The sequence below is a fragment of the Elephas maximus genome, chromosome 21 (assembly GCF_024166365.1).
Source record: "Elephas maximus indicus isolate mEleMax1 chromosome 21, mEleMax1 primary haplotype, whole genome shotgun sequence".
Lineage (NCBI taxonomy): Eukaryota > Metazoa > Chordata > Mammalia > Proboscidea > Elephantidae > Elephas > Elephas maximus.
In genome coordinates, this window is record NC_064839.1 from 13,568,544 (window position 1) to 13,578,901 (window position 10,358).

Below are 10,358 nucleotides of genomic sequence, written 5' to 3' on the forward strand. Positions count from 1 at the left end.
TATCTCTATGTATTTGCCTAGTCTAGATATTTCATATAAGTGGGGCCATGCAATATTTGTCTTTTTTGTGTCTGGCTTATTTTGCTCAACATAACGTTTTCAAAGTCCATCTATGTGGTAGCATGTATCAGAACTTCATTTCTCTTTATGACTGAATAATATTCCAGTGTATGTACGTATCACATTTTTCTATCCATTCCTCTGCTGATGGACTCTTGAGTTCTTCAAGGTGATGATTTTAAAGAGTCAGTCCAGGCCTCATCTACCACTGTGCATTTATGTTTTTTGCTAGGTTTCTCCCCTAAACAGGATGACTTGAGGATGTCTCTGAGATCATTGGAGTGGGGGCTTGTGGGTGAGTGGCAAAGGACTTGCCATCAGGCCTGGGACACTTGAAATGCCAACATGAGCAGGGGAAGACTCTGGGGCCATCAGGATCACACCAGCAGCCCAGGCTCTCCCAGGGAGCATCAGCAGAGCTTAGAGCGGAGTCCTCCACCTGGGATAAGTGTCAGGTCTGGTTTGCAGCCTACAGGGGAGAGGAGAGGAGAGTCCCCTATCCTGGCAGGCTCTCAGCTTCCACCAGGCAAACAGGCTCTTGCTGTCTCCCAGCCCTCACTCTCCCTGTCATCTGTTCCATTCACTCTCCAGCCCCCATGAATCTGTTGAAATCCTTTGCCTTCTGAGGCTTCTTCCTCTTCTTTGCTTCTCTGAGTGTAGCTCCTTCCTTATATTATTTTCATATACTTCATGGGAACTTCATGGGACCTTGGGAGGTAGCAGAAACAAATGTCAGCTCTCTGTCTGCCATGTTGAACCAGAAGCTCCAGGCTATGACTTTGGAAAGGCTCAGGCCTTGCTGCGTGTTAAAAGGAAGCCAAAAAATGATCACACACATCTATGGAGGAATGCCCGTGCCATCTGTCAGATGGCATCTGCACTCCCAGGTCCATCCCAACAGACCAGCTTCCAGGGGCCAATTCCCCCCTCCCCAAGCCAGTGCAACAAAGCATATAGACCCTCCTTGGAAACAAGTCCATGTGGACATGAGCCCAAGAGAAATGAAAATGTTCTCCTTTTATCCATCTTTCAAGTCCCTATTTTCCATCAAAGAATCTATCTTTTTCTGGTATAATTAGCAGGCAACTACCTTCCAAGAAAACCTCATTCCCTAGCCACAGGGGAATAGCTTTACCCCACAGACCCAACACCAAAAACACCTCAGGACACAGCAGTGTAATTCCTAAACCTGGCTTACTCTTCTGTAAATCACACAATGTATAGGGTGCCAGTGATACAAGTTGTTGAACTTCACTAAGCCTCTTCCATGTCCATTAGTGTAGCTGCTCTATCCTGAGATGAAATTCACGTTTCCATGTCTTTCCTTCTTAGAAGAAATACAACCAGAAAGCTTAGAAGTGAAGATGGCAAGATTTTGGCTCACTTAGCTTGGACACATCGTCAGGAAAGACCAATCGCTAGAAAAGGACATTACGGTTAATAAAGTGAAGGGTCAGCAAAGCTAAGAGAGGGTTTCGGTGAGATGGATCGACACAGTGGCAGAAACAGTAGGTCCAAAAAAGGTAACAATCATGAAAATATCACAGTACCTGGTAACATTTTGTTCTATTGTACATAAGCTCACTATGAGTTGGAGCCAACTTGAAGGCAACCAATGACAACTAATGTGTTTCGTATGGTGCCTCACTGCCTTTGAGCTTCACTCACACAAGACACACACACAAAGGGCCAGGAGCTGGAGCATCGGTTGACATGCAGAGCGCTGTCTAACATTGTAGCAGACACAGAGTATGCACCATCACACTACTTTCCAAAGAATCCCTGACTTTTGTGTAAATGAAGCTCCTGTCTGCACACCCAGCCTAAAACATCTGCCTTTCTTGTTTCTCCAGGAACAAAAGATTAAAGTTGGACAGGTACTTGTTCTATCTCCAAGTAATTAGCAGGTTCATACAGGTGATTGTCTCAGGAAAAAGAAACTATGTGCCAAGAGAATAATCACACCTCCTCTGGAACTGTTTATTGTCAGAAATAACAGTTTTCTGAATTCTACCAGTTCCTGGTGGCCCAGTAGTTAAGAGCTATGGCTGTTAACCAAAAGATTAGCAGTTCAAATTCATCTGCCACTCCTTGGAAACCCTATGCGGCAGTTCTACTCTGTCCTATAGGGTTGCTATGAGTTGGAATCGACTTCAGAATTAGTTTTTTGGATTTTTTTTACTAGTTTCATAGAAGTTAAAAATATTACAGGGCCCAAGTTTCTGCCTGCGGTATTCAGCATTGAAGGAGGCTTACCAAAGTGGCCTCCAAACTCTCATTTAAGATACACAATGTTCTTGCTCTCCTTAAGCACGTTGCTGAACTTGCTTGTCTGTTATGCTGTAATACAGGTCTTCATAAAGTCCTTTTTTACTGTTAAATTTTAATAACTTGGATTATAGGTAGGATAGAAACAATATCTAAGTGGCATTTAAAACCGAATCTATTAAATTTGGGGTAACTGCATTACATGGTTAGAAACATCATCATTTGAATCCTGCAGGGGGAAATTGCCACCATAACAGAGAAGGGAAATTGTGTACTTTGGAAAACACAATCCAAGTCTAATATCTGCAAGAAGAAAATTCTCTGCTCATTACCAAGAAGATCATTTTTATTTTACCTATAACTAAAGTTATTAGAGTTTGAGAACTGCAAAATACTTAATGAGAAACTGTATAATAGATTATAACAGCTAGAACCTGGACTAGTACTACCTGGTTATAAAATTCAAATCTCCATGGTGAGATAGTGCCTTAGCCTGCAAGGTACACCCCTGTGAGTGTGAAATGACTAACTGTAAAATCCATTAGTCAAATATTAAGTGGGAGGTATCATAGTAACTCTACCACCTGTCTGTCAGTTTGTTGTACTGTGGTGGCTTCCATGTTGCTGTGATGCTGGAAGCTATGCCACCAGTATTTCAAATACCAGCAGAGCCACCCACATAGACAGGTTTCAGCAGAGCTTCCAGGCTAAGACAGACTAGGAAGAGACCCCTGGTGATCTACTTCCAAAAATTAGTCAATGCAAACCTTATGGATCACAACAGAACATTGCTTGACTTGCTTGATAGGAATCATTGGCTAGAGAAAGACATACCTTCTTCCCTATGGTTCCTCACTGCCTGTGAGCTTACACTCACACAACACATATACACACACACACAAATGGCCAGGAGCAGGTAATCTGCTAGCTCAATTCCCAAGAACCAGAGGTCAGATGAACAGGAGCCAGCTGCAGGATCCGGAACAAGTAAAAGCCCCAGCAAGGAGATCAGAAAGGACAAGGCAACACAGGGAGGAAAGACAAAGGCTGAGGGAGGGCGGCGAGCAGCCATAGGCCCCACCTCCACCTGTACCAACTTACAGCAGACCCCATCATGGGGTGGTCTTGTATCAAATCTCAACAGAGAAGTGATCACAACATTATAGAACTGCCAAAACACTGAGAATAATGGTCCAGCCAAGCTGATACACAATCTTAACCATCACAATGACATAGTACTAGGCAATGTTTCATTCTGTTGTGCATAGGGGTCACCATGAGTCCAAGGAGACTCAATGGCAGCTAACAACAATCATAGTAACTACAATTCTATCCAATAGAACAGGAGTTCTTCATTATTGGATTTAAGGGAGGCATTGTCATTTCAACCAAAAGCCACAGAGGTTTAACACATTTCCCCACTTGCCCTCCTGAAGACCGCACACCACCACTCTCAGCACAGCAGAGACCAGGATGCTCAGGCAAAGACAGGACAAGTGGGAGGCTGTTGCACATGAGAGATGCTATTCAAGCTCTACTACACTCAACATACGGGTAATTGGACAAACTACCACTTACCCCTCTCTTGGTGTTAGTTATTCACCCGTAAAATAGTAATAAAGACATGCCTACGTCCAAAGGTAATCATGAAAGTTAAGTGAGATGTTGTTAGGTGCTGTGGAATAGGTTCCAACTCATAGCAACGCTATGTACAACAGAAGGAAATGCTGCCCGCACCTGCAGCATCCTTGCAATCATTGCTATGTTTGAGCCCGTTGTTGCAGCCACTGTCAATCCCCCTCGTTGAGGATCTTCCTCTTTTTTGCCGACCCCCTACCTTACCAAGCATGATGTCCTTCTTCAGGGACTGGTCCCTCCTGATTACGTGTCCAAAGTATGTGAGATCAAGTCTTGCCATCCTCGCTCCTAAAGAGCATTCTGGCTGTGCTTTTCCCAAGACACATTTGTTCGTTCTTCTGGCAGTCCATGGTATATTTAATATTTATAAGCAAGTGGGGCACCTTTGAAGAATTTGGAACACAACCTTGATAAGTGGGGGGCAACAGGGGAGTTTATGAAGATTAATTTGTGGTGATGCCATTTGAGGAGGAAGAAGTCTTGGTGTGAAGGATCACTTTCGTGTGGCCTTTCTTGCCATGGTCTTGTAACTCTCACCCAAGTGATTTGGCAGGATTGCATGATAGGGCAATTGTGGCCCACCAAAGGGATTGATCAGTTTTGCCATCCCGGTGTGTTTGAAATAAGCCACCCTAGAGGAGAATAAGAGATGATCCTGCCACCACCAAGGGATAACAGCCAGGAGCAAGCACACCCTTTGGACCTGGGACTCCTGTCCTGAAAAGCCCCTGGAACCAGGAGAGAGACAGCAAGAAATGTAACACTGAAGGCAGTGAGACCAGGTAGCAGAGACCCGGCAGCAGAAGATGAGTAGTGGGCATTAGGGAATGGAGGGACTATGGCAAACTGGAGAACACATGCACCAGGAAGTACTCTTATCAAAAATATTAAAACACTGTGTCAGCCAGACAAGGCATTCTCTGGGTGTTTTTTTCTTTGGGGGAGGGGCAGTGGATTGAGTGACCCTTTCGTAGGAGGCACTATTCACCTACTCTTCTTATCCTCCACCTTGTGCCCTCCTCTCCTTCCAGTTGGAAATGGTGTGGGGTACGACTTGCATAAGGTGATGATACATGGTGGAGAAAGTGCCAGGAAAGCCTCTGGATCTCTTAGATGCTCAACACCCTCTGTGTGCGGATGGCTGTTGGTTGGTTGGGCATCAACCAGCTCAGGACCAGCATAGTGAGACAGCCCTGTATCCTTCCACTGCTCTGCACCTCTCACCACCACCAGACTTCTGTGGTCCTCTCCTTGCACTGTCACAAGAATACAATTACCCACAGCTCCCAGATAAGAGGGGGTGGGGGAGGGAAATGGCTGCATTAGCAAATTACCAAAGATTGACTTGCATCACTTTCCTTTAATTATGTAAGAATGTTGTACAAATCATTAGGTAAAAATTTGATGTAACTCTTCTTTCAATTAAGCACAATGATGGAGGCAAAGTCTGTATTAGTGTGCAAATTCCCCATGAGAGCATCCTCTCTGCAGAGTGGAATGTCTATTAGCTTTCTGCCAAAATAAAGGTCACCAGACAAGAGCCTCCCGCATCCACCTCTTGCTTCCCTGAACATGCAGTGTAATCAGGCAAGATGTGTCACACCCGGGAAACCAATGGTGCAATTATATTGAATATGTCCCGTGTGTTGCAGCCTGGACCCCTGCTCCACCTCCCAAGGTGCTCAGAGTGCACAGGGTTTACAGCCTGACTCAGAGGACGGAAGGACAGACATACAGTTCATAAGTCTCCTGCTTATGGAATTTGTCTTTCCTGTTGTTTTGATTTAAAACCGGTCCATATTTCAGGAAGAAGTAATAATCTCATACCACAGATTTCTGTTTCCCGTGTCTCATCTGAACTGCCCCAATATCAGATGCTTCCTGTGGGTGACATAATCTGCAAAGAACACATAGAGAGTATGAATCTCAATCCATAAAATCAGGTGTGCATGAACGCAACCTTCTTCATTTTTCTACAGATACTTTGCATCTAATTTGAGTCTCCATTCTGTTGAGAAAATTAACCTCAGACAATTCAGGGCTCTCCTCTAAGACTGGTCTAAGTTCCAGGAAAATATGGACAGTGAACTCAGTGCCTGAGAGGAGGAAGAAGGTCTAGCCCTTGGTCCTCAGTCCATCCACCACAGAGAGCACAGTTTTGAGTGATCCTTGGTTATTCACCTCAGCAGGTTACAGCTCACAGCATCTAATTATCTGAACAGGAAATAGAATCTGAGACAAGTCAAGAAACAGGTGTCTCTGAGAGAAATAAATATACAAGATCATGAGAAGCAAAGCATCTTTTAACTTAGCCATCCCTGCATCCATTGCCCCTGCTTCTAGTAACACCATATTGATTCTATTTTGGGAAAACCATCCCTTCTCACATCTTGGTCCAAATAATTTGCATAAAGCTGACTCTCCATCTCAGCTCCAGGAGAGGACACATGACTTATCTAACCAGCCCATTTTATCACCCTAGTTAAACTGACTGGTTCAGGGATAGACCTTTCAGGATTTGTCCACTGAGGGTCTTCACCTGAGCACTTTGCTGGAATTACTGTCAAAGAAGCACTATTTTCTGGGGAAGCTTGCTAAGCTGGGAATTGCTGGTGGCAATCTTTGCCACTACATGGGGAGACCTTTCTTAGAAGCAAAGATGGTGAGACTACATCTCACATACTTTGGACGTGTTGCCAGGAGGGATCAGTCACTGGGGAAGGACATCATGCTTCGTAAAGTAGAGGGTCAGCGAAAAACAGGAAGACTGTCAATGAGATGGACTGACACAGTGGCTGCAACAATGGGCTCAAGTGTAACAACAATTGTGAGGATGGTGCAGGACCAGGCAGTATTTCTTTCCGTTGTACATAGGGTCATTATGAGTCTGAACCTGCTCGATGGCACCTAACAATAGCAACAACTACAAAAATAGGTGCGGGGATTAGTAAAGGGCCCCTACAAATAGGGGCACTGAAAGTTGTTTCTTTGGCTTTATTGTAGTTAGAAGGCTCAGGGGATATTCGTCATCTCCCCCTAGGTCCTTTGGTAAAGTCACTTAATATCCATAGGCCTCAGTTTCATCACCTAAAGAAAGATGGTTGATGGAAGTTAAATCTCATTCAGTTCAAACGCACTATATCTCTATAATCTCCTTTGTGGAAGAAATAACATTGCTTAAAATTAGATTTTTCAATATCTGCTTGGATGAAAATCTTTGTGTCCTGCCCCGCCTGCTTGGGTCTTCTGATGGCTCTGGACCTCTGTGTCACTCTATCATACCTCAGTCCTGTAGACCACTCCTCTGCTTCATTGATACGGGCTGGAGAGAGGGGCCAGATGATTCAGGGCAGCTGTTCATGTTTACCGTCTTGGTAGGTGTAGGCCTGACAAAGAAAGAGAGGAGGCAGAACTTTAGAGAATGATACCAGGCTATTGTATTCTCTTAGGAAGTGTTTCTTCCTCAGCTGTCGGGGCAGAGAAGCTTTCTTAAAGAATGTTTTCATACAAAATTCCTAAAATGCTGAAAATACAATAAGATTAACGACCCCTGGAGGCTATGGCTTAAATATTTTATCTTCTTAGATATCAGTTACACTGCACTATCCTCCAAGGATCTAAAGTCTTTTAAATATAGCATCTAATTAATCCTCCTGTCATCTTTGGATGGAGCAGCATCATTACCCCGATTTCACAGGTGAGGGCACAGTAGCTAAGGGAGGGGTGTCCATGGGCACCAGCAGCCCAATTCCAATCAATAGTCTCTGGCCATACCATGGTGGCCAGGCCCGGTGGGGGCATCCTCGGGCAAACTCATTAGAAAGATGCCATTCCTCATCCTCACACCACAAAAGCATTCAGACTACAGCCAGCACAGTCACCAAAAAGATGCCACAGGCAAGGTGGGACATCTCTGCCTCTGAGAGCAAGTGACTCACCTCACCAACAAGTTCCAAGGCAGGATCAAGGTGACCACATCTCTAATGAATCACTTGCCTTTTGCATCTTCACAAACAGACTGGTTATTTTTAAAAACAATCACTTAATCCAATCCTTGGACTAAAATGGCATCTTCTGCCAAATCCCCAGCTAACAGTGCAGGTCATCTTTCACTCTCATTTACTCTACACCTGCCTGGTACCAAGCAGCATGCCGGACATAGACCTCACAAAACCTCCGGTTGCCTAACTCTGAAGCGCACCTAGTATCAGTCCCACTTCATAGAGACAAGACTGAGCCTACACCAGCTTAACTACTTTGTTCAAACCGAAGAGCTCATTCAGGGTGAGACCAGGGTCCTTTCTAAGACAGCTTTCCTGCTGTTCCACGGTTTCATTTTTCAAACCATTTTGATTGTTTAGATCCAGTGTTAAGCAATGTGGCCATCATTTCTGGTGACTTCTCCTGGATAAACCTAGGAGATAGAAGCTCAGCACGAGACACTTGCACTGATCGTAACTGTTCCTCTGGGGTCGTCACCATTGAGGGCTGGCTACTTGTGGGCTGGCTGGTATGTCAGGCTTTCAGAAGGGGTACTTTAAACTCAGAAATTACCTGAAGGGTGCCTCAGAGGAAAGCAGCTCTCTCACCGGCAAAACTCAACATTGTTCAGCATTACTGTCCCTCTTCTTGCCTCTTCCCCAAATCCACAGCCCCAATCCCAGAGTGAAAGCCCAGAGGATGCCCCTACATCATCAGACCAACAAGATTCTCACTTTTGGCCTATGTGACGGTGCTTCCAGAGAAATATAACAGGGATGAAGGGGAAGAGAAAAGGGAGAAAGGGATAACAGAGAAAAAAAGAGAACCAGAGAAAGAAAGGATGGCAAAAAATATGGCAGATGAAGAAAGGTGAGAGAGAATGAAAGAGTGAGACAGACAGAGAAAGAGAATGGATGCGTGTATACCACAGAGAAAGCAAAAGCAAAAAAAAATACCAAAGGACACCAATTCATGAAAGACAAAAATAGAAAAAGAAACAAATGAAAAGAGGCGGAGAGGGGGAAGAAAAGAGAAAAGGGGAAGCTGGAGGAGAAAACCCAGATTTGAGACAGAAACCCCTGACCCAAGTTGTAAAATGACAAGGATTGAGTGAGCAGTTTTTAATACAAGATAATATTGTCCGTGTAGTCTATAAATATAAAATTAAATGCTGACCTCTATGGTCCATGTCAAAAGTCTGAGCCAGTGTCAGCACATATTGTTTTTATTTGTTTCAAGAGAAAATAGATCAACAACATTAACCTCCCAATGAACAGAGAATTGAATGAATTAAAAAGCAGAACCATAAATCGCACGGGTTTTATTGGCACCGTGATAAACATGCCCCAGGCTTGGTGCAGAGTGGGGTCTGGGATTTTCTCACTACCCCTGCAGCCTCCTCACCACCAAGAAAGAAAAGACGTGTTAAGAGCGGGACCCTGTTCCCCCACTCCCACCACCTCTATCCATCACCATGTGACAAAGGCTCCAGTACACGCTTCAGGAAATATTGAAGAGGAGACCCTGGGAACAAGGCAATTTGGAGAGGCCCTTGGGGAGCCAGAGGTGCCCCAGAACCCCACTCACAGCTGCATTCAACAAGGGGAGTTGTTAGGGGTGAGGGGGAAGCTGGACCTTGAATTTCTAGTCCACAAATCACAGTGGTGCTGGCCAGAGCATCCTGGGGGCTCCCGGCCAGTCCCCGACCCACTCCCTGCTCCAGCACTCCTTAGGCCAGTTGGTTATTCATGGGGAGAGCTGCTTGCCAAGGAAGGAAATGCATTTTATTTCCAGCTCAGGAATTCACACCATAACTTGGGCAGTTGCTAAATAAAGCATCATTCCCTCCACAAAGGCAGTTTCATGTGGCCCTTTTAGCACTGACTTCATGATGAATCTGAACGATTCTTAATCATAGAGATGGAGCTAAACAAATGCATCTGCAGAGAAGAGACACGATGTTCACAAGCAGCCACCAAAAGTCAGGCTCCCAGCCTTGCCAGCTTGGCCCCAAGAAGCCAGAGAATAGAATTCCCAGAGACTTCCAGCTTTCCTTCCGCCAATAGCCCACTTACTTTTATTATCTTTCTCTCACATGGCTGCAACTCTGGAGGCAGAGAGGTGGGCAGAGTGGAGACTGAATGCATTCTTTACAATTTCAGCTAGACTTTCAGAAGATCCTTGGATCGCCATCACTACTTGAGAAGAATAAATAGAACACAGTAATTTGGGGAGAAGAATCATTTATGAAAGCAGTCCATACAAGGCTGTATAGATCAGATGGGAAAGAACTTTCATTTATGAACAAAAGTGATGTTCTATATTTATAAACTAGTGGTAAACATATTGACTAGATCATTAAAGCTAAAAAATAATGACCCTTTGGAACAAATTTACTGAGCAATAAAGAT

At 44.5% G+C, this 10,358-nt stretch overlaps 1 long non-coding RNA gene across 1 annotated transcript; it reads right to left on the minus strand.

Moving 5' to 3' along the window:
• Window positions 1–261: 261 nt before the first annotated feature.
• LOC126065067 (uncharacterized) lies at window positions 262–10,139 on the minus strand. Its single transcript, XR_007514720.1, has 3 exons — window positions 10,023–10,139; window positions 7,249–7,352; window positions 262–768 (listed from the first exon to the last, which is right to left on the minus strand). It is a non-coding gene; the product is annotated as an uncharacterized LOC126065067 (long non-coding RNA).
• Window positions 10,140–10,358: the final 219 nt, after the last annotated feature.